This window comes from Anomaloglossus baeobatrachus, unplaced genomic scaffold (assembly GCF_048569485.1).
Source record: "Anomaloglossus baeobatrachus isolate aAnoBae1 unplaced genomic scaffold, aAnoBae1.hap1 Scaffold_295, whole genome shotgun sequence".
Taxonomy (NCBI): domain Eukaryota; kingdom Metazoa; phylum Chordata; class Amphibia; order Anura; family Aromobatidae; genus Anomaloglossus; species Anomaloglossus baeobatrachus.
In genome coordinates this window covers 113,069-133,762 of record NW_027442392.1, presented here as the reverse complement: position 1 = coordinate 133,762, position 20,694 = coordinate 113,069, and the positions used below count along the sequence as shown (strand labels likewise).

At 47.3% G+C, this 20,694-nt stretch overlaps 12 non-coding genes and 2 pseudogenes across 12 annotated transcripts; all 14 read right to left on the bottom strand.

Annotated features, from left to right (window-relative positions):
- Window positions 1–164: 164 nt before the first annotated feature.
- LOC142267500 (U2 spliceosomal RNA) lies at window positions 165–348 on the bottom strand. The gene has a single exon (XR_012733389.1). It is a non-coding gene; the product is annotated as a U2 spliceosomal RNA (small nuclear RNA).
- Window positions 349–1,954: 1,606 nt separating this feature from the next.
- Window positions 1,955–2,145, bottom strand: LOC142267549 (U2 spliceosomal RNA). Its single transcript, XR_012733416.1, has one exon. It is a non-coding gene; the product is annotated as a U2 spliceosomal RNA (small nuclear RNA).
- Window positions 2,146–3,532: 1,387 nt separating this feature from the next.
- On the bottom strand, window positions 3,533–3,725 carry LOC142267492 (U2 spliceosomal RNA). The gene has a single exon (XR_012733382.1). It is a non-coding gene; the product is annotated as a U2 spliceosomal RNA (small nuclear RNA).
- A 697-nt stretch (window positions 3,726–4,422) lies between these two features.
- LOC142267522 (U2 spliceosomal RNA) lies at window positions 4,423–4,564 on the bottom strand (annotated as a pseudogene).
- A 1,387-nt stretch (window positions 4,565–5,951) lies between these two features.
- On the bottom strand, window positions 5,952–6,142 carry LOC142267548 (U2 spliceosomal RNA). Its single transcript, XR_012733415.1, has one exon. It is a non-coding gene; the product is annotated as a U2 spliceosomal RNA (small nuclear RNA).
- Window positions 6,143–7,529: 1,387 nt separating this feature from the next.
- Window positions 7,530–7,720, bottom strand: LOC142267547 (U2 spliceosomal RNA). Its single transcript, XR_012733414.1, has one exon. It is a non-coding gene; the product is annotated as a U2 spliceosomal RNA (small nuclear RNA).
- Window positions 7,721–9,107: 1,387 nt separating this feature from the next.
- On the bottom strand, window positions 9,108–9,298 carry LOC142267546 (U2 spliceosomal RNA). Its single transcript, XR_012733413.1, has one exon. It is a non-coding gene; the product is annotated as a U2 spliceosomal RNA (small nuclear RNA).
- Window positions 9,299–10,685: 1,387 nt separating this feature from the next.
- LOC142267545 (U2 spliceosomal RNA) lies at window positions 10,686–10,876 on the bottom strand. Its single transcript, XR_012733412.1, has one exon. It is a non-coding gene; the product is annotated as a U2 spliceosomal RNA (small nuclear RNA).
- Window positions 10,877–12,263: 1,387 nt separating this feature from the next.
- LOC142267544 (U2 spliceosomal RNA) lies at window positions 12,264–12,454 on the bottom strand. The gene has a single exon (XR_012733411.1). It is a non-coding gene; the product is annotated as a U2 spliceosomal RNA (small nuclear RNA).
- A 1,387-nt stretch (window positions 12,455–13,841) lies between these two features.
- On the bottom strand, window positions 13,842–14,032 carry LOC142267543 (U2 spliceosomal RNA). The gene has a single exon (XR_012733410.1). It is a non-coding gene; the product is annotated as a U2 spliceosomal RNA (small nuclear RNA).
- A 1,387-nt stretch (window positions 14,033–15,419) lies between these two features.
- Window positions 15,420–15,615, bottom strand: LOC142267477 (U2 spliceosomal RNA). Its single transcript, XR_012733368.1, has one exon. It is a non-coding gene; the product is annotated as a U2 spliceosomal RNA (small nuclear RNA).
- A 2,185-nt stretch (window positions 15,616–17,800) lies between these two features.
- On the bottom strand, window positions 17,801–17,993 carry LOC142267491 (U2 spliceosomal RNA). The gene has a single exon (XR_012733381.1). It is a non-coding gene; the product is annotated as a U2 spliceosomal RNA (small nuclear RNA).
- A 697-nt stretch (window positions 17,994–18,690) lies between these two features.
- On the bottom strand, window positions 18,691–18,832 carry LOC142267521 (U2 spliceosomal RNA; annotated as a pseudogene).
- A 1,387-nt stretch (window positions 18,833–20,219) lies between these two features.
- Window positions 20,220–20,410, bottom strand: LOC142267542 (U2 spliceosomal RNA). The gene has a single exon (XR_012733409.1). It is a non-coding gene; the product is annotated as a U2 spliceosomal RNA (small nuclear RNA).
- Between the last annotated feature and the right edge of the window lie 284 nt (window positions 20,411–20,694).

Below are 20,694 nucleotides of genomic sequence, written 5' to 3'. Positions count from 1 at the left end.
AAAGAAAGTCAAAAGTGTGAAAGATAAAAAACAAAAGGAGGAAGTGTGAAAAGTGAATGGGCCAAATTGAGGTGCATATGAAGACGTATGCTTTCTTCCAATTCATTAAATCGGGCTAATATGAATCAGGTGAATTGAGTTCTGCTTTTGGAAACTGGGTTAAGAAGGGGTGCACCGTTCCTGGAGGTACTGCAATACCAGGTCAATGCGTGGAGTGGACAGAGCAAGCTCTTTTTCCATCTCCCTGTTCTAAAAATCCATTTAATATATGGTCCCCAGATAGGGGACGTATCAGATATTAAACTGATAAGAACAGATGAGATTTCATCCGCAATTTTCAGAATCAAGGTAGCCCCGAAGGCCAGCAGGCCACCACACAAAAGCGCAGTGCCTGGGTGATCGCCTCCCGAGCCCAGGAACCACCAGCCACAAAGGGACGTAAGCACCAAAAGGCGCAACAATCCCCGAGGCCGGCGGTTGTGCAAGCCCGGGCCCCTCCCAGCCAAGACCAAGGCAAACCCAATGAAGGGACTACACCTGATCTTAGCCAAAAGGCCGAGAAGCGATAACCAGAATTGGTTTGGGCCTCGAGTGGCACCCTGGCCTATGCCGGACACATCTTAGGGAGAGAGAGCGAGAGGGAGACAAACCCACGCCTACACAAGACATTTTGTCACCCAAGCCAACCCTTGAAAAGGCTGCTTTGCAGAGCAAAAACAAGAAGAATGGTGCGTTTTGCAGCCGCCGCCCACTGCAATGAATCTGAATAACTCCTCCTTTAGGGCGCAAGCAACTCCCCTCCCCCTTGCAGTCTTTCCAATTCACGATACAAAAAGACGGACAGGACAGGTTGCCTGACTTTCCGTCACTGCCACCCTTTGCCATCCTTACCCGTAGAAAGCCCTTTCATCATCCCCAAACCCTAATCTTTTCCCTTTCCTTCCCAGCCCCCAAACCCTGCCCTCTGTACCTTTCTCACCACCCGCTTCCCTTCTCCTGTCATCCCCCTACCACCCGGGAAAAAAAGAGATTGCCCCCTCCTTCCACTAGCCCACCCTCCCACCCAAAGAACAACTTCTTCTGCGCAGCTTGTTTTCTAGGCAGCAGCGCTATTGTGATGTCATCGGGGGGCATTGTGACAAGCCGCCAGTGTTCCGTCTCTTCATGTTGTGCACAGTTCAAACGGAAAATACATCAACAGGCAGACTACAGAAAAGCTTACTATCAAAGGTTAGAGGGGGGCTTTCTCAGAGGGCTTTTTACAGTTTTTCTATTCCCAATTAGCCGTTTAAGTGTACTTATTGAAAGTAGTAATTCTTTCATAGGCCGCCCTTTCTTAGTATTTGACGTTCCTTATATTGCGGTATGAGGCTTCGCAGTAGGTTGCAAACATTCATCACCCATGACTGTCCCCAATTGAGCTCAGAAGCTCAATGTCTATCATGACCTCTCTTTTAGAATGTCCAAGAGCAAGCAAACTATTCCTCCAGGAGAGGGCGCCAACAGACTACTAAAGAGATCATCATTACTCAAAGAAAACCCCAAAAACCAATGCATGATAGGAATAAACAGGTAACTTTCTTTGGAGTGGAAGCGGAGAGATCGCACCAGATGCCAATTCTAGATCTTATCACACCTGTGGTCACTGCAGCAGCAGGTGAATCCACTTTGTCCAAAAGGGATCTATTCCATTCAATTGCAAATGATCTAGATAAGACAGAGAACTGCAGCACGGGGACATAGCCGAGTTGGTCAGGTTGAGTGGTGATGAGTTTGCTATTTGGATGAATAAAGAAAGTCAAAAGTGTGAAAGATAAAAAACAAAAGGAGGAAGTGTGAAAAGTGAATGGGCCAAATTGAGGTGCATATGAAGACGTATGCTTTCTTCCAATTCATTAAATCGGGCTAATATGAATCAGGTGAATTGAGTTCTGCTTTTGGAAACTGGGTTAAGAAGGGGTGCACCGTTCCTGGAGGTACTGCAATACCAGGTCAATGCGTGGAGTGGACAGAGCAAGCTCTTTTTCCATCTCCCTGTTCTAAAAATCCATTTAATATATGGTCCCCAGATAGGGGACGTATCAGATATTAAACTGATAAGAACAGATACTACACTTGATCTTAGCCAAAAGGCCGAGAAGCGATAACCAGAATTGGTTTGGGCCTCGAGTGGCACCCTGGCCTATGCCGGACACATCTTAGGGAGAGAGAGCGAGAGGGAGACAAACCCACGCCTACACAAGACATTTTGTCACCCAAGCCAACCCTTGAAAAGGCTGCTTTGCAGAGCAAAAACAAGAAGAATGGTGCGTTTTGCAGCCGCCGCCCACTGCAATGAATCTGAATAACTCCTCCTTTAGGGCGCAAGCAACTCCCCTCCCCCTTGCAGTCTTTCCAATTCACGATACAAAAAGACGGACAGGACAGGTTGCCTGACTTTCCGTCACTGCCACCCTTTGCCATCCTTACCCGTAGAAAGCCCTTTCATCATCCCCAAACCCTAATCTTTTCCCTTTCCTTCCCAGCCCCCAAACCCTGCCCTCTGTACCTTTCTCACCACCCGCTTCCCTTCTCCTGTCATCCCCCTACCACCCGGGAAAAAAAGAGATTGCCCCCTCCTTCCACTAGCCCACCCTCCCACCCAAAGAACAACTTCTTCTGCGCAGCTTGTTTTCTAGGCAGCAGCGCTATTGTGATGTCATCGGGGGGCATTGTGACAAGCCGCCAGTGTTCCGTCTCTTCATGTTGTGCACAGTTCAAACGGAAAATACATCAACAGGCAGACTACAGAAAAGCTTACTATCAAAGGTTAGAGGGGGGCTTTCTCAGAGGGCTTTTTACAGTTTTTCTATTCCCAATTAGCCGTTTAAGTGTACTTATTGAAAGTAGTAATTCTTTCATAGGCCGCCCTTTCTTAGTATTTGACGTTCCTTATATTGCGGTATGAGGCTTCGCAGTAGGTTGCAAACATTCATCACCCATGACTGTCCCCAATTGAGCTCAGAAGCTCAATGTCTATCATGACCTCTCTTTTAGAATGTCCAAGAGCAAGCAAACTATTCCTCCAGGAGAGGGCGCCAACAGACTACTAAAGAGATCATCATTACTCAAAGAAAACCCCAAAAACCAATGCATGATAGGAATAAACAGGTAACTTTCTTTGGAGTGGAAGCGGAGAGATCGCACCAGGTGCCAATTCTAGATCTTATCACACCTGTGGTCACTGCAGCAGCAGGTGAATCCACTTTGTCCAAAAGGGATCTATTCCATTCAATTGCAAATGATCTAGATAAGACAGAGAACTGCAGCACGGGGACATAGCCGAGTTGGTCAGGTTGAGTGGTGATGAGTTTGCTATTTGGATGAATAAAGAAAGTCAAAAGTGTGAAAGATAAAAAACAAAAGGAGGAAGTGTGAAAAGTGAATGGGCCAAATTGAGGTGCATATGAAGACGTATGCTTTCTTCCAATTCATTAAATCGGGCTAATATGAATCAGGTGAATTGAGTTCTGCTTTTGGAAACTGGGTTAAGAAGGGGTGCACCGTTCCTGGAGGTACTGCAATACCAGGTCAATGCGTGGAGTGGACAGAGCAAGCTCTTTTTCCATCTCCCTGTTCTAAAAATCCATTTAATATATGGTCCCCAGATAGGGGACGTATCAGATATTAAACTGATAAGAACAGATTGATTTAATGAAGCTTTCCAAAGCACCGCAAAAATGCATGACCGAAGTCACACCAAAAACAGTGCAACGGCTAGGATTCGTGTGGACCCCTCCGTGAGAAGAGGATCCCCAAAAATCAACCCCGTCCCTCCGAACCAGAAGGCCACAGCGAGGGTCAGGGAACTTCAGTGCTCCCCCAAGCCGAAGCCTGGTTGAGCCTTGTTGTTGCTCCCAGCGTCCACCGAGGCATCTTACCCAAGTGGAGTAGGGAGCTACTAGTCGTTGGTTTCGCAGCCGAGACTGCCCGGACCGTCAACCGGTGTTGGTTTCTCAGCCCAAGGCTGACCGGACCTCCAACCGGGTGTTGGTTTCTCAGCCCAAGGCTGACCGGATCTCCAACCGGGTGTTGGTTTCTCAGCCCAAGGCTAACCGGACCTCCAACCGGGTGTTGGTTTCTCAGCCAAAGCTGACCCGGACCTCCAACCGGGTGTTGGTTTCTCAGCCCAAAGCTGACCGGACCTCCGACCGGGATTATAAAAATTTCCCTTCTTAGCCAGAAGGCCGGGATAGGGCAATATGCTTGGAAAGTATGAATAGGCAAGGCGCGGCGTGCGACAGAGTCTGAGGCTTACCAGGGTCCCAACCTAGCAAGTTCAGACTCCCTCCAGGGTGTCCATTCCTGGGGCACATTGCACCATAACCCCCACACTTACTCAGTCTAATAGCCTCGATCCTGGTAGGGCCATGGTTTCCTCTAGATGGATATACTATCCTCCCAAAGTACTAACAAGCGCAACCTTCCAGTGTGCATTGCATCATTGTACTAAGGTGGCCGGAGCCTTAAACCACCTTTTCGAACAATACTACACTTGATCTTAGCCAAAAGGCCGAGAAGCGATAACCAGAATTGGTTTGGGCCTCGAGTGGCACCCTGGCCTATGCCGGACACATCTTAGGGAGAGAGAGCGAGAGGGAGACAAACCCACGCCTACACAAGACATTTTGTCACCCAAGCCAACCCTTGAAAAGGCTGCTTTGCAGAGCAAAAACAAGAAGAATGGTGCGTTTTGCAGCCGCCGCCCACTGCAATGAATCTGAATAACTCCTCCTTTAGGGCGCAAGCAACTCCCCTCCCCCTTGCAGTCTTTCCAATTCACGATACAAAAAGACGGACAGGACAGGTTGCCTGACTTTCCGTCACTGCCACCCTTTGCCATCCTTACCCGTAGAAAGCCCTTTCATCATCCCCAAACCCTAATCTTTTCCCTTTCCTTCCCAGCCCCCAAACCCTGCCCTCTGTACCTTTCTCACCACCCGCTTCCCTTCTCCTGTCATCCCCCTACCACCCGGGAAAAAAAGAGATTGCCCCCTCCTTCCACTAGCCCACCCTCCCACCCAAAGAACAACTTCTTCTGCGCAGCTTGTTTTCTAGGCAGCAGCGCTATTGTGATGTCATCGGGGGGCATTGTGACAAGCCGCCAGTGTTCCGTCTCTTCATGTTGTGCACAGTTCAAACGGAAAATACATCAACAGGCAGACTACAGAAAAGCTTACTATCAAAGGTTAGAGGGGGGCTTTCTCAGAGGGCTTTTTACAGTTTTTCTATTCCCAATTAGCCGTTTAAGTGTACTTATTGAAAGTAGTAATTCTTTCATAGGCCGCCCTTTCTTAGTATTTGACGTTCCTTATATTGCGGTATGAGGCTTCGCAGTAGGTTGCAAACATTCATCACCCATGACTGTCCCCAATTGAGCTCAGAAGCTCAATGTCTATCATGACCTCTCTTTTAGAATGTCCAAGAGCAAGCAAACTATTCCTCCAGGAGAGGGCGCCAACAGACTACTAAAGAGATCATCATTACTCAAAGAAAACCCCAAAAACCAATGCATGATAGGAATAAACAGGTAACTTTCTTTGGAGTGGAAGCGGAGAGATCGCACCAGATGCCAATTCTAGATCTTATCACACCTGTGGTCACTGCAGCAGCAGGTGAATCCACTTTGTCCAAAAGGGATCTATTCCATTCAATTGCAAATGATCTAGATAAGACAGAGAACTGCAGCACGGGGACATAGCCGAGTTGGTCAGGTTGAGTGGTGATGAGTTTGCTATTTGGATGAATAAAGAAAGTCAAAAGTGTGAAAGATAAAAAACAAAAGGAGGAAGTGTGAAAAGTGAATGGGCCAAATTGAGGTGCATATGAAGACGTATGCTTTCTTCCAATTCATTAAATCGGGCTAATATGAATCAGGTGAATTGAGTTCTGCTTTTGGAAACTGGGTTAAGAAGGGGTGCACCGTTCCTGGAGGTACTGCAATACCAGGTCAATGCGTGGAGTGGACAGAGCAAGCTCTTTTTCCATCTCCCTGTTCTAAAAATCCATTTAATATATGGTCCCCAGATAGGGGACGTATCAGATATTAAACTGATAAGAACAGATACTACACTTGATCTTAGCCAAAAGGCCGAGAAGCGATAACCAGAATTGGTTTGGGCCTCGAGTGGCACCCTGGCCTATGCCGGACACATCTTAGGGAGAGAGAGCGAGAGGGAGACAAACCCACGCCTACACAAGACATTTTGTCACCCAAGCCAACCCTTGAAAAGGCTGCTTTGCAGAGCAAAAACAAGAAGAATGGTGCGTTTTGCAGCCGCCGCCCACTGCAATGAATCTGAATAACTCCTCCTTTAGGGCGCAAGCAACTCCCCTCCCCCTTGCAGTCTTTCCAATTCACGATACAAAAAGACGGACAGGACAGGTTGCCTGACTTTCCGTCACTGCCACCCTTTGCCATCCTTACCCGTAGAAAGCCCTTTCATCATCCCCAAACCCTAATCTTTTCCCTTTCCTTCCCAGCCCCCAAACCCTGCCCTCTGTACCTTTCTCACCACCCGCTTCCCTTCTCCTGTCATCCCCCTACCACCCGGGAAAAAAAGAGATTGCCCCCTCCTTCCACTAGCCCACCCTCCCACCCAAAGAACAACTTCTTCTGCGCAGCTTGTTTTCTAGGCAGCAGCGCTATTGTGATGTCATCGGGGGGCATTGTGACAAGCCGCCAGTGTTCCGTCTCTTCATGTTGTGCACAGTTCAAACGGAAAATACATCAACAGGCAGACTACAGAAAAGCTTACTATCAAAGGTTAGAGGGGGGCTTTCTCAGAGGGCTTTTTACAGTTTTTCTATTCCCAATTAGCCGTTTAAGTGTACTTATTGAAAGTAGTAATTCTTTCATAGGCCGCCCTTTCTTAGTATTTGACGTTCCTTATATTGCGGTATGAGGCTTCGCAGTAGGTTGCAAACATTCATCACCCATGACTGTCCCCAATTGAGCTCAGAAGCTCAATGTCTATCATGACCTCTCTTTTAGAATGTCCAAGAGCAAGCAAACTATTCCTCCAGGAGAGGGCGCCAACAGACTACTAAAGAGATCATCATTACTCAAAGAAAACCCCAAAAACCAATGCATGATAGGAATAAACAGGTAACTTTCTTTGGAGTGGAAGCGGAGAGATCGCACCAGATGCCAATTCTAGATCTTATCACACCTGTGGTCACTGCAGCAGCAGGTGAATCCACTTTGTCCAAAAGGGATCTATTCCATTCAATTGCAAATGATCTAGATAAGACAGAGAACTGCAGCACGGGGACATAGCCGAGTTGGTCAGGTTGAGTGGTGATGAGTTTGCTATTTGGATGAATAAAGAAAGTCAAAAGTGTGAAAGATAAAAAACAAAAGGAGGAAGTGTGAAAAGTGAATGGGCCAAATTGAGGTGCATATGAAGACGTATGCTTTCTTCCAATTCATTAAATCGGGCTAATATGAATCAGGTGAATTGAGTTCTGCTTTTGGAAACTGGGTTAAGAAGGGGTGCACCGTTCCTGGAGGTACTGCAATACCAGGTCAATGCGTGGAGTGGACAGAGCAAGCTCTTTTTCCATCTCCCTGTTCTAAAAATCCATTTAATATATGGTCCCCAGATAGGGGACGTATCAGATATTAAACTGATAAGAACAGATACTACACTTGATCTTAGCCAAAAGGCCGAGAAGCGATAACCAGAATTGGTTTGGGCCTCGAGTGGCACCCTGGCCTATGCCGGACACATCTTAGGGAGAGAGAGCGAGAGGGAGACAAACCCACGCCTACACAAGACATTTTGTCACCCAAGCCAACCCTTGAAAAGGCTGCTTTGCAGAGCAAAAACAAGAAGAATGGTGCGTTTTGCAGCCGCCGCCCACTGCAATGAATCTGAATAACTCCTCCTTTAGGGCGCAAGCAACTCCCCTCCCCCTTGCAGTCTTTCCAATTCACGATACAAAAAGACGGACAGGACAGGTTGCCTGACTTTCCGTCACTGCCACCCTTTGCCATCCTTACCCGTAGAAAGCCCTTTCATCATCCCCAAACCCTAATCTTTTCCCTTTCCTTCCCAGCCCCCAAACCCTGCCCTCTGTACCTTTCTCACCACCCGCTTCCCTTCTCCTGTCATCCCCCTACCACCCGGGAAAAAAAGAGATTGCCCCCTCCTTCCACTAGCCCACCCTCCCACCCAAAGAACAACTTCTTCTGCGCAGCTTGTTTTCTAGGCAGCAGCGCTATTGTGATGTCATCGGGGGGCATTGTGACAAGCCGCCAGTGTTCCGTCTCTTCATGTTGTGCACAGTTCAAACGGAAAATACATCAACAGGCAGACTACAGAAAAGCTTACTATCAAAGGTTAGAGGGGGGCTTTCTCAGAGGGCTTTTTACAGTTTTTCTATTCCCAATTAGCCATTTAAGTGTACTTATTGAAAGTAGTAATTCTTTCATAGGCCGCCCTTTCTTAGTATTTGACGTTCCTTATATTGCGGTATGAGGCTTCGCAGTAGGTTGCAAACATTCATCACCCATGACTGTCCCCAATTGAGCTCAGAAGCTCAATGTCTATCATGACCTCTCTTTTAGAATGTCCAAGAGCAAGCAAACTATTCCTCCAGGAGAGGGCGCCAACAGACTACTAAAGAGATCATCATTACTCAAAGAAAACCCCAAAAACCAATGCATGATAGGAATAAACAGGTAACTTTCTTTGGAGTGGAAGCGGAGAGATCGCACCAGATGCCAATTCTAGATCTTATCACACCTGTGGTCACTGCAGCAGCAGGTGAATCCACTTTGTCCAAAAGGGATCTATTCCATTCAATTGCAAATGATCTAGATAAGACAGAGAACTGCAGCACGGGGACATAGCCGAGTTGGTCAGGTTGAGTGGTGATGAGTTTGCTATTTGGATGAATAAAGAAAGTCAAAAGTGTGAAAGATAAAAAACAAAAGGAGGAAGTGTGAAAAGTGAATGGGCCAAATTGAGGTGCATATGAAGACGTATGCTTTCTTCCAATTCATTAAATCGGGCTAATATGAATCAGGTGAATTGAGTTCTGCTTTTGGAAACTGGGTTAAGAAGGGGTGCACCGTTCCTGGAGGTACTGCAATACCAGGTCAATGCGTGGAGTGGACAGAGCAAGCTCTTTTTCCATCTCCCTGTTCTAAAAATCCATTTAATATATGGTCCCCAGATAGGGGACGTATCAGATATTAAACTGATAAGAACAGATACTACACTTGATCTTAGCCAAAAGGCCGAGAAGCGATAACCAGAATTGGTTTGGGCCTCGAGTGGCACCCTGGCCTATGCCGGACACATCTTAGGGAGAGAGAGCGAGAGGGAGACAAACCCACGCCTACACAAGACATTTTGTCACCCAAGCCAACCCTTGAAAAGGCTGCTTTGCAGAGCAAAAACAAGAAGAATGGTGCGTTTTGCAGCCGCCGCCCACTGCAATGAATCTGAATAACTCCTCCTTTAGGGCGCAAGCAACTCCCCTCCCCCTTGCAGTCTTTCCAATTCACGATACAAAAAGACGGACAGGACAGGTTGCCTGACTTTCCGTCACTGCCACCCTTTGCCATCCTTACCCGTAGAAAGCCCTTTCATCATCCCCAAACCCTAATCTTTTCCCTTTCCTTCCCAGCCCCCAAACCCTGCCCTCTGTACCTTTCTCACCACCCGCTTCCCTTCTCCTGTCATCCCCCTACCACCCGGGAAAAAAAGAGATTGCCCCCTCCTTCCACTAGCCCACCCTCCCACCCAAAGAACAACTTCTTCTGCGCAGCTTGTTTTCTAGGCAGCAGCGCTATTGTGATGTCATCGGGGGGCATTGTGACAAGCCGCCAGTGTTCCGTCTCTTCATGTTGTGCACAGTTCAAACGGAAAATACATCAACAGGCAGACTACAGAAAAGCTTACTATCAAAGGTTAGAGGGGGGCTTTCTCAGAGGGCTTTTTACAGTTTTTCTATTCCCAATTAGCCGTTTAAGTGTACTTATTGAAAGTAGTAATTCTTTCATAGGCCGCCCTTTCTTAGTATTTGACGTTCCTTATATTGCGGTATGAGGCTTCGCAGTAGGTTGCAAACATTCATCACCCATGACTGTCCCCAATTGAGCTCAGAAGCTCAATGTCTATCATGACCTCTCTTTTAGAATGTCCAAGAGCAAGCAAACTATTCCTCCAGGAGAGGGCGCCAACAGACTACTAAAGAGATCATCATTACTCAAAGAAAACCCCAAAAACCAATGCATGATAGGAATAAACAGGTAACTTTCTTTGGAGTGGAAGCGGAGAGATCGCACCAGATGCCAATTCTAGATCTTATCACACCTGTGGTCACTGCAGCAGCAGGTGAATCCACTTTGTCCAAAAGGGATCTATTCCATTCAATTGCAAATGATCTAGATAAGACAGAGAACTGCAGCACGGGGACATAGCCGAGTTGGTCAGGTTGAGTGGTGATGAGTTTGCTATTTGGATGAATAAAGAAAGTCAAAAGTGTGAAAGATAAAAAACAAAAGGAGGAAGTGTGAAAAGTGAATGGGCCAAATTGAGGTGCATATGAAGACGTATGCTTTCTTCCAATTCATTAAATCGGGCTAATATGAATCAGGTGAATTGAGTTCTGCTTTTGGAAACTGGGTTAAGAAGGGGTGCACCGTTCCTGGAGGTACTGCAATACCAGGTCAATGCGTGGAGTGGACAGAGCAAGCTCTTTTTCCATCTCCCTGTTCTAAAAATCCATTTAATATATGGTCCCCAGATAGGGGACGTATCAGATATTAAACTGATAAGAACAGATACTACACTTGATCTTAGCCAAAAGGCCGAGAAGCGATAACCAGAATTGGTTTGGGCCTCGAGTGGCACCCTGGCCTATGCCGGACACATCTTAGGGAGAGAGAGCGAGAGGGAGACAAACCCACGCCTACACAAGACATTTTGTCACCCAAGCCAACCCTTGAAAAGGCTGCTTTGCAGAGCAAAAACAAGAAGAATGGTGCGTTTTGCAGCCGCCGCCCACTGCAATGAATCTGAATAACTCCTCCTTTAGGGCGCAAGCAACTCCCCTCCCCCTTGCAGTCTTTCCAATTCACGATACAAAAAGACGGACAGGACAGGTTGCCTGACTTTCCGTCACTGCCACCCTTTGCCATCCTTACCCGTAGAAAGCCCTTTCATCATCCCCAAACCCTAATCTTTTCCCTTTCCTTCCCAGCCCCCAAACCCTGCCCTCTGTACCTTTCTCACCACCCGCTTCCCTTCTCCTGTCATCCCCCTACCACCCGGGAAAAAAAGAGATTGCCCCCTCCTTCCACTAGCCCACCCTCCCACCCAAAGAACAACTTCTTCTGCGCAGCTTGTTTTCTAGGCAGCAGCGCTATTGTGATGTCATCGGGGGGCATTGTGACAAGCCGCCAGTGTTCCGTCTCTTCATGTTGTGCACAGTTCAAACGGAAAATACATCAACAGGCAGACTACAGAAAAGCTTACTATCAAAGGTTAGAGGGGGGCTTTCTCAGAGGGCTTTTTACAGTTTTTCTATTCCCAATTAGCCGTTTAAGTGTACTTATTGAAAGTAGTAATTCTTTCATAGGCCGCCCTTTCTTAGTATTTGACGTTCCTTATATTGCGGTATGAGGCTTCGCAGTAGGTTGCAAACATTCATCACCCATGACTGTCCCCAATTGAGCTCAGAAGCTCAATGTCTATCATGACCTCTCTTTTAGAATGTCCAAGAGCAAGCAAACTATTCCTCCAGGAGAGGGCGCCAACAGACTACTAAAGAGATCATCATTACTCAAAGAAAACCCCAAAAACCAATGCATGATAGGAATAAACAGGTAACTTTCTTTGGAGTGGAAGCGGAGAGATCGCACCAGATGCCAATTCTAGATCTTATCACACCTGTGGTCACTGCAGCAGCAGGTGAATCCACTTTGTCCAAAAGGGATCTATTCCATTCAATTGCAAATGATCTAGATAAGACAGAGAACTGCAGCACGGGGACATAGCCGAGTTGGTCAGGTTGAGTGGTGATGAGTTTGCTATTTGGATGAATAAAGAAAGTCAAAAGTGTGAAAGATAAAAAACAAAAGGAGGAAGTGTGAAAAGTGAATGGGCCAAATTGAGGTGCATATGAAGACGTATGCTTTCTTCCAATTCATTAAATCGGGCTAATATGAATCAGGTGAATTGAGTTCTGCTTTTGGAAACTGGGTTAAGAAGGGGTGCACCGTTCCTGGAGGTACTGCAATACCAGGTCAATGCGTGGAGTGGACAGAGCAAGCTCTTTTTCCATCTCCCTGTTCTAAAAATCCATTTAATATATGGTCCCCAGATAGGGGACGTATCAGATATTAAACTGATAAGAACAGATACTACACTTGATCTTAGCCAAAAGGCCGAGAAGCGATAACCAGAATTGGTTTGGGCCTCGAGTGGCACCCTGGCCTATGCCGGACACATCTTAGGGAGAGAGAGCGAGAGGGAGACAAACCCACGCCTACACAAGACATTTTGTCACCCAAGCCAACCCTTGAAAAGGCTGCTTTGCAGAGCAAAAACAAGAAGAATGGTGCGTTTTGCAGCCGCCGCCCACTGCAATGAATCTGAATAACTCCTCCTTTAGGGCGCAAGCAACTCCCCTCCCCCTTGCAGTCTTTCCAATTCACGATACAAAAAGACGGACAGGACAGGTTGCCTGACTTTCCGTCACTGCCACCCTTTGCCATCCTTACCCGTAGAAAGCCCTTTCATCATCCCCAAACCCTAATCTTTTCCCTTTCCTTCCCAGCCCCCAAACCCTGCCCTCTGTACCTTTCTCACCACCCGCTTCCCTTCTCCTGTCATCCCCCTACCACCCGGGAAAAAAAGAGATTGCCCCCTCCTTCCACTAGCCCACCCTCCCACCCAAAGAACAACTTCTTCTGCGCAGCTTGTTTTCTAGGCAGCAGCGCTATTGTGATGTCATCGGGGGGCATTGTGACAAGCCGCCAGTGTTCCGTCTCTTCATGTTGTGCACAGTTCAAACGGAAAATACATCAACAGGCAGACTACAGAAAAGCTTACTATCAAAGGTTAGAGGGGGGCTTTCTCAGAGGGCTTTTTACAGTTTTTCTATTCCCAATTAGCCGTTTAAGTGTACTTATTGAAAGTAGTAATTCTTTCATAGGCCGCCCTTTCTTAGTATTTGACGTTCCTTATATTGCGGTATGAGGCTTCGCAGTAGGTTGCAAACATTCATCACCCATGACTGTCCCCAATTGAGCTCAGAAGCTCAATGTCTATCATGACCTCTCTTTTAGAATGTCCAAGAGCAAGCAAACTATTCCTCCAGGAGAGGGCGCCAACAGACTACTAAAGAGATCATCATTACTCAAAGAAAACCCCAAAAACCAATGCATGATAGGAATAAACAGGTAACTTTCTTTGGAGTGGAAGCGGAGAGATCGCACCAGATGCCAATTCTAGATCTTATCACACCTGTGGTCACTGCAGCAGCAGGTGAATCCACTTTGTCCAAAAGGGATCTATTCCATTCAATTGCAAATGATCTAGATAAGACAGAGAACTGCAGCACGGGGACATAGCCGAGTTGGTCAGGTTGAGTGGTGATGAGTTTGCTATTTGGATGAATAAAGAAAGTCAAAAGTGTGAAAGATAAAAAACAAAAGGAGGAAGTGTGAAAAGTGAATGGGCCAAATTGAGGTGCATATGAAGACGTATGCTTTCTTCCAATTCATTAAATCGGGCTAATATGAATCAGGTGAATTGAGTTCTGCTTTTGGAAACTGGGTTAAGAAGGGGTGCACCGTTCCTGGAGGTACTGCAATACCAGGTCAATGCGTGGAGTGGACAGAGCAAGCTCTTTTTCCATCTCCCTGTTCTAAAAATCCATTTAATATATGGTCCCCAGATAGGGGACGTATCAGATATTAAACTGATAAGAACAGATACTACACTTGATCTTAGCCAAAAGGCCGAGAAGCGATAACCAGAATTGGTTTGGGCCTCGAGTGGCACCCTGGCCTATGCCGGACACATCTTAGGGAGAGAGAGCGAGAGGGAGACAAACCCACGCCTACACAAGACATTTTGTCACCCAAGCCAACCCTTGAAAAGGCTGCTTTGCAGAGCAAAAACAAGAAGAATGGTGCGTTTTGCAGCCGCCGCCCACTGCAATGAATCTGAATAACTCCTCCTTTAGGGCGCAAGCAACTCCCCTCCCCCTTGCAGTCTTTCCAATTCACGATACAAAAAGACGGACAGGACAGGTTGCCTGACTTTCCGTCACTGCCACCCTTTGCCATCCTTACCCGTAGAAAGCCCTTTCATCATCCCCAAACCCTAATCTTTTCCCTTTCCTTCCCAGCCCCCAAACCCTGCCCTCTGTACCTTTCTCACCACCCGCTTCCCTTCTCCTGTCATCCCCCTACCACCCGGGAAAAAAAGAGATTGCCCCCTCCTTCCACTAGCCCACCCTCCCACCCAAAGAACAACTTCTTCTGCGCAGCTTGTTTTCTAGGCAGCAGCGCTATTGTGATGTCATCGGGGGGCATTGTGACAAGCCGCCAGTGTTCCGTCTCTTCATGTTGTGCACAGTTCAAACGGAAAATACATCAACAGGCAGACTACAGAAAAGCTTACTATCAAAGGTTAGAGGGGGGCTTTCTCAGAGGGCTTTTTACAGTTTTTCTATTCCCAATTAGCCGTTTAAGTGTACTTATTGAAAGTAGTAATTCTTTCATAGGCCGCCCTTTCTTAGTATTTGACGTTCCTTATATTGCGGTATGAGGCTTCGCAGTAGGTTGCAAACATTCATCACCCATGACTGTCCCCAATTGAGCTCAGAAGCTCAATGTCTATCATGACCTCTCTTTTAGAATGTCCAAGAGCAAGCAAACTATTCCTCCAGGAGAGGGCGCCAACAGACTACTAAAGAGATCATCATTACTCAAAGAAAACCCCAAAAACCAATGCATGATAGGAATAAACAGGTAACTTTCTTTGGAGTGGAAGCGGAGAGATCGCACCAGATGCCAATTCTAGATCTTATCACACCTGTGGTCACTGCAGCAGCAGGTGAATCCACTTTGTCCAAAAGGGATCTATTCCATTCAATTGCAAATGATCTAGATAAGACAGAGAACTGCAGCACGGGGACATAGCCGAGTTGGTCAGGTTGAGTGGTGATGAGTTTGCTATTTGGATGAATAAAGAAAGTCAAAAGTGTGAAAGATAAAAAACAAAAGGAGGAAGTGTGAAAAGTGAATGGGCCAAATTGAGGTGCATATGAAGACGTATGCTTTCTTCCAATTCATTAAATCGGGCTAATATGAATCAGGTGAATTGAGTTCTGCTTTTGGAAACTGGGTTAAGAAGGGGTGCACCGTTCCTGGAGGTACTGCAATACCAGGTCAATGCGTGGAGTGGACAGAGCAAGCTCTTTTTCCATCTCCCTGTTCTAAAAATCCATTTAATATATGGTCCCCAGATAGGGGACGTATCAGATATTAAACTGATAAGAACAGATTTTGATTTAATGAAGCTTTCCAAAGCACCACAAAAAATGCATGACCGAAGTCACACCAAAAACAGTGCAAAGGCTAGGATTCGTGTGGACCCCACCGTGAGGAGAGGGTCCCCAAAAATCAACCCCGTCCCTCCGAGCCAGAAGGCCACAGCAAGGGTCAGGGATCTTCGGTGCTCTCCCAAGCCGAAGCCTGGTTGAGCCTTGTCGTTGCTCCCAGCGTCCACCCAGGCATCTTACCCAAGTGGAGTAGAGAGCTACTAGTTGTTGGTTTCGCAGCCGAAACTGCCCGGACCGTCAACCGGTGTTGGTTTCTCAGCCCAAGGCTAACCGGACCTCCAACCGGGTGTTGGTTTCTCAGCCGAAGCTGACCCAGACCTCCAACCGGGTGTTGGTTTCTCAGCCGAAGCTGACCCAGACCTCCAACCGGGTGTTAGTTTCTCAGCCCAAAGCTGACCAGACCTCCGACCGGGATTATAAAAATTTCCCTTCCTAGCCAGAAGGCCGGGATAGGGTAATATGCTCAAAAAGTATGAAAAGGCAAGGTACGGTGTGCTACAGAGCCCAAGGCTTGCCGGGGTCCCAAGCCAGCAAGCTCAGACTCACTCCAGGGTCGTCAGTCCTGGGGCACGTTGTACCATAGCCCCCCACCCTTACTCAGTCTAATAGCCTCGATCCTGGTAGGGCCATGTTTTCCTCTAGATGAATATACTATCCACCCAGAGTACTAGCAAGCGCAACCTTCCAGTGTGCATTGTATCATTGTACTAAGGTGGCCTGGAGCTTAAACCACCTCTTCGAACAACACTACACTTGATCTTAGCCAAAAGGCCGAGAAGCGATAACCAGAATTGGTTTGGGCCTCGAGTGGCACCCTGGCCTATGCCGGACACATCTTAGGGAGAGAGAGCGAGAGGGAGACAAACCCACGCCTACACAAGACATTTTGTCACCCAAGCCAACCCTTGAAAAGGCTGCTTTGCAGAGCAAAAACAAGAAGAATGGTGCGTTTTGCAGCCGCCGCCCACTGCAATGAATCTGAATAACTCCTCCTTTAGGGCGCAAGCAACTCCCCTCCCCCTTGCAGTCTTTCCAATTCACGATACAAAAAGACGGACAGGACAGGTTGCCTGACTTTCCGTCACTGCCACCCTTTGCCATCCTTACCCGTAGAAAGCCCTTTCATCATCCCCAAACCCTAATCTTTTCCCTTTCCTTCCCAGCCCCCAAACCCTGCCCTCTGTACCTTTCTCACCACCCGCTTCCCTTCTCCTGTCATCCCCCTACCACCCGGGAAAAAAAGAGATTGCCCCCTCCTTCCACTAGCCCACCCTCCCACCCAAAGAACAACTTCTTCTGCGCAGCTTGTTTTCTAGGCAGCAGCGCTATTGTGATGTCATCGGGGGGCATTGTGACAAGCCGCCAGTGTTCCGTCTCTTCATGTTGTGCACAGTTCAAACGGAAAATACATCAACAGGCAGACTACAGAAAAGCTTACTATCAAAGGTTAGAGGGGGGCTTTCTCAGAGGGCTTTTTACAGTTTTTCTATTCCCAATTAGCCGTTTAAGTGTACTTATTGAAAGTAGTAATTCTTTCATAGGCCGCCCTTTCTTAGTATTTGACGTTCCTTATATTGCGGTATGAGGCTTCGCAGTAGGTTGCAAACATTCATCACCCATGACTGTCCCCAATTGAGCTCAGAAGCTCAATGTCTATCATGACCTCTCTTTTAGAATGTCCAAGAGCAAGCAAACTATTCCTCCAGGAGAGGGCGCCAACAGACTACTAAAGAGATCATCATTACTCAAAGAAAACCCCAAAAACCAATGCATGATAGGAATAAACAGGTAACTTTCTTTGGAGTGGAAGCGGAGAGATCGCACCAGATGCCAATTCTAGATCTTATCACACCTGTGGTCACTGCAGCAGCAGGTGAATCCACTTTGTCCAAAAGGGATCTATTCCATTCAATTGCAAATGATCTAGATAAGACAGAGAACTGCAGCACGGGGACATAGCCGAGTTGGTCAGGTTGAGTGGTGATGAGTTTGCTATTTGGATGAATAAAGAAAGTCAAAAGTGTGAAAGATAAAAAACAAAAGGAGGAAGTGTGAAAAGTGAATGGGCCAAATTGAGGTGCATATGAAGACGTATGCTTTCTTCCAATTCATTAAATCGGGCTAATATGAATCAGGTGAATTGAGTTCTGCTTTTGGAAACTGGGTTAAGAAGGGGTGCACCGTTCCTGGAGGTACTGCAATACCAGGTCAATGCGTGGAGTGGACAGAGCAAGCTCTTTTTCCATCTCCCTGTTCTAAAAATCCATTTAATATATGGTCCCCAGATAGGGGACGTATCAGATATTAAACTGATAAGAACAGATTGATTTAATGAAGCTTTCCAAAGCACCGCAAAAATGCATGACCGAAGTCACACCAAAAACAGTGCAACGGCTAGGATTCGTGTGGACCCCTCCGTGAGAAGAGGATCCCCAAAAATCAACCCCGTCCCTCCGAACCAGAAGGCCACAGCGAGGGTCAGGGAACTTCAGTGCTCCCCCAAGCCGAAGCCTGGTTGAGCCTTGTTGTTGCTCCCAGCGTCCACCGAGGCATCTTACCCAAGTGGAGTAGGGAGCTACTAGTCGTTGGTTTCGCAGCCGAGACTGCCCGGACCGTCAACCGGTGTTGGTTTCTCAGCCCAAGGCTGACCGGACCTCCAACCGGGTGTTGGTTTCTCAGCCCAAGGCTGACCGGATCTCCAACCGGGTGTTGGTTTCTCAGCCCAAGGCTAACCGGACCTCCAACCGGGTGTTGGTTTCTCAGCCAAAGCTGACCCGGACCTCCAACCGGGTGTTGGTTTCTCAGCCCAAAGCTGACCGGACCTCCGACCGGGATTATAAAAATTTCCCTTCTTAGCCAGAAGGCCGGGATAGGGCAATATGCTTGGAAAGTATGAATAGGCAAGGCGCGGCGTGCGACAGAGTCTGAGGCTTACCAGGGTCCCAACCTAGCAAGTTCAGACTCCCTCCAGGGTGTCCATTCCTGGGGCACATTGCACCATAACCCCCACACTTACTCAGTCTAATAGCCTCGATCCTGGTAGGGCCATGGTTTCCTCTAGATGGATATACTATCCTCCCAAAGTACTAACAAGCGCAACCTTCCAGTGTGCATTGCATCATTGTACTAAGGTGGCCGGAGCCTTAAACCACCTTTTCGAACAATACTACACTTGATCTTAGCCAAAAGGCCGAGAAGCGATAACCAGAATTGGTTTGGGCCTCGAGTGGCACCCTGGCCTATGCCGGACACATCTTAGGGAGAGAGAGCGAGAGGGAGACAAACCCACGCCTACACAAGACATTTTGTCACCCAAGCCAACCCTTGAAAAGGCTGCTTTGCAGAGCAAAAACAAGAAGAATGGTGCGTTTTGCAGCCGCCGCCCACTGCAATGAATCTGAATAACTCCTCCTTTAGGGCGCAAGCAACTCCCCTCCCCCTTGCAGTCTTTCCAATTCACGATACAAAAAGACGGACAGGACAGGTTGCCTGACTTTCCGTCACTGCTACCCTTTGCCATCCTTACCCGTAGAAAGCCCTTTCATCATCCCCAAACCCTAATCTTTTCCCTTTCCTTCCCAGCCCCCAAACCCTGCCCTCTGTACCTTTCTCACCACCCGCTTCCCTTCTCCTGTCATCCCCCTACCACCCGGGAAAAAAAGAGATTGCCCCCTCCTTCCACTAGCCCACCCTCCCACCCAAAGAACAACTTCTTCTGCGCAGCTTGTTTTCTAGGCAGCAGCGCTATTGTGATGTCATCGGGGGGCATTGTGACAAGCCGCCAGTGTTCCGTCTCTTCATGTTGTGCACAGTTCAAACGGAAAATACATCAACAGGCAGACTACAGAAAAGCTTACTATCAAAGGTTAGAGGGGGGCTTTCTCAGAGGGCTTTTTACAGTTTTTCTATTCCCAATTAGCCGTTTAAGTGTACTTATTGAAAGTAGTAATTCTTTCATAGGCCGCCCTTTCTTAGTATTTGACGTTCCTTATATTGCGGTATGAGGCTTCGCAGTAGGTTGCAAACATTCATCACCCATGACTGTCCCCAATTGAGCTCAGAAGCTCAATGTCTATCATGACCTCTCTTTTAGAATGTCCAAGAGCAAGCAAACTATTCCTCCAGGAGAGGGCGCCAACAGACTACTAAAGAGATCATCATTACTCAAAGAAAACCCCAAAAACCAATGCATGATAGGAATAAACAGGTAACTTTCTTTGGAGTGGAAGCGGAGAGATCGCACCAGATGCCAATTCTAGATCTTATCACACCTGTGGTCACTGCAGCAGCAGGTGAATCCACTTTGTCCAAAAGGGATCTATTCCATTCAATTGCAAATGATCTAGATAAGACAGAGAACTGCAGCACGGGGACATAGCCGAGTTGGTCAGGTTGAGTGGTGATGAGTTTGCTATTTGGATGAATAAAGAAAGTCAAAAGTGTGAAAGATAAAAAACAAAAGGAGGAAGTGTGAAAAGTGAATGGGCCAAATTGAGGTGCATATGAAGACGTATGCTTTCTTCCAATTCATTAAATCGGGCTAATATGAATCAGGTGAATTGAGTTCTGCTTTTGGAAACTGGGTTAAGAAGGGGTGCACCGTTCCTGGAGGTACTGCAATACCAGGTCAATGCGTGGAGTGGACAGAGCAAGCTCTTTTTCCATCTCCCTGTTCTAAAAATCCATTTAATATATGGTCCCCAGATAGGGGACGTATCAGATATTAAACTGATAAGAACAGATACTACACTTGATCTTAGCCAAAAGGCCGAGAAGCGATAACCAGAATTGGTTTGGGCCTCGAGTGGCACCCTGGCCTATGCCGGACACATCTTAGGGAGAGAGAGCGAGAGGGAGACAAACCCACGCCTACACAAGACATTTTGTCACCCAAGCCAACCCTTGAAAAGGCTGCTTTGCAGAGCAAAAACAAGAAGAATGGTGCGTTTTGCAGCCGCCGCCCACTGCAATGAATCTGAATAACTCCTCCTTTAGGGCGCAAGCAACTCCCCTCCCCCTTGCAGTCTTTCCAATTCACGATACAAAAAGACGGACAGGACAGGT